We start from the raw sequence: 2,500 nt of genomic DNA on the forward strand, positions 1-2,500 counted from the left end.
GTGTAATTAAATTTTTTCGGTATTTCTTTTTTCATATGGACCCGATGTGATACCAAATAGTTTCTCTTCAATTGTTGGAGCAAATTTTGAGTTGTTGGCGGCGTTAAACCATTCAATTACGTTGTTTACGAAAATCTTTACGAATCGGCAGTTAAGAAAAGTATGGTCAATTGAATCCTTCTCACCACAGTAGAGACATTCATCGTCCATTTTAATACCATATCGATGAAGCTCCTTATTAGTAACTACAATCCTATGAATTAATTTAAACTGGAATTCTTTCAGTTTTGTCTCCTTACAGACGCTCTTTAGGGAGGTGAAAATTTTTTTCCAGGAATTTTCATCAAGTCTTATTATACTGTTCCACTTCATTGGGCCAGTCTGACTGACAGTGTGAATTTTCTGGTTTAGTAAACCGTAGAAGTCTCTAGTTTTGGCATTTTCCAATTTTATTTGTGTAGAGTCGTCTAACTCAAACAGGAAGTTATTTCTTATATAAGGTTCATTTGTCAAAGGCTCTGTATTTCTTGCTTTGATTACTAAGTATTTTGGGATTACGCTGGTAACTTGATAAAATTGGAGAAAATTCGTATTGCAGTTACACTTGTTATGAAATTCTTGGTAAGACAGTAGCTGACCATTACTGTTCAGTAGGTCTTGGATGGACAAAATATTATTGTCAAACCATTCTTTAATAAAAACAGGTTTTCCTCCGACGAGAATTTCCTTATTATTAAATAGGACCATATCTTGCATACCATCGTAGCTGTAGAGAATTTTTAGTTCATTGAAAAAAGTAAGAATATCTTTCTAAAACAGGGGGAGACCACTGTCCATATATTTTACGTCATAATTACATCTCAATAGAAAGTTCAAACCTCCAATTTTGCTAAGGTAATAATTTCGAATCGTTTTCCAATTACTTATTTCCGGGGTCAATAGCCTTGGGATCCAAGCGAGCCTCAGAGCTTTAACCATAATTTCGATGTCTGTCATACGTATGCCACCTTTTTCTCGATCTTGATAAAGCCCAGCTCTTTTGATTTTATCTCTTTTATTTTTCCATAGGAAGTTGAACACTTTTGTCTTAATTATCAGAGTTATTTCTTGAGGAACATTGAGGTTGGAGGCTGAATAAACGAGTTGTGATAGACCCAAGGATTTTATTATAAGTACTCTCCCAAATAGTGTAAGATCACGTGCCCTCCACATGTCAAGATTAGTTTGCAATTTCCGTAGTTTAAGGTTAAAATTCATTTGCTTATTTCCGTTTTCATTGTATGAGACATAAATACCTAAGATTTTAACCGGACTACGCGACCATTTCAATTGTAAAGGGCTATTTTTGTTTTTTTCCCATCTTCCCAGCCAGATCGCTTTTGTTTTTTTGAGGTTCAGTTTTAAGCCTGCCAGATTACCAAAGTTTTCTACTACCTCCACGGCTTTTTCGACAGAAGCCAAGTCCGCGCATAAGAAGTTTGTATCGTCTGCGTATTGACTCATTTTCAATTCGTTCCCTAATATTTTGATCCCTTTGATGTTGGGTTCCTGTCGAAGCTTGTTAGCCATTATCTCTGCTGAGAGAATGAACAGATACGGTGATAAAGGGCATCCCTGTCGGACACCTCTGGACGGTCTAAACCATTTTGTTAGAAAACCATAATTATTTAATGCAGCGCTTTCTATGTTCGTGTAAAAGGTGCAAACCCATTTTTTAATACTCGTTCCAAAATTGAAGACGTCCAGTGTTCTCATTATAAAAGGCCATTCTAGGGAGTCAAATGCTTTTCGGAAGTCCAGGGATACCAAAATTCCCGGGATGTTATGCGCCTTAGTGTACTCCATGGCATCGATTAATAGTCATATATTTTCACCTATATAACGTCCTTTAATGAAGCCCGTTTGGTCATGGTCAATTAACTTTGGCAGCGATGCCTCTAATCTTTTTGCTATTGCTTTGGATGCGATCTTGCAGTCCACGTTAAGAAGTGTAATTGCATGGTCGCCAATTCGATAAGTCCAACAAAGAGCCGTCCTCTTTTGGTATCAGAGTAATGACTCCTCTTCTTTGAGAGATGGTAAGCTCATTTGCCTCGTAAGCCTCATTTAAACTTGCAATAAGATGGTGTCCAAGAAGTTCGAAAAACAAATGATAAAACCATCCTCACCCGGGGACTTATCTTTTTGAAAGGTCTCTAAAACCCTTTTACATTCTTCGTACGTTAAAAGACCTCCCATGTTATCTCGCTCTTCATCAGAAAGCCTGGGGGGAGACAAATCCCGAATATATTCATCGTAATGAACCTGTGTTGTGGTGTCTACAGACATATATAAGTTGTTATAATAATTCTCAATAGCGTCTAAGATCTGCGTCTCATTTTTAATAATTGTTTCATCCTCCATTCGAAGCTCCGTATTGTTTTTTGATGTAATTCCTTTTCTCGAGATTAAAGAAATATTAAGTTCGCCCATTTCGATCCATCTACATTTTGTTCTAAAA

This window comes from Montipora capricornis, chromosome 12, assembly GCF_036669925.1.
Source record: "Montipora capricornis isolate CH-2021 chromosome 12, ASM3666992v2, whole genome shotgun sequence".
Taxonomy (NCBI): Eukaryota; Metazoa; Cnidaria; class Anthozoa; order Scleractinia; family Acroporidae; genus Montipora; species Montipora capricornis.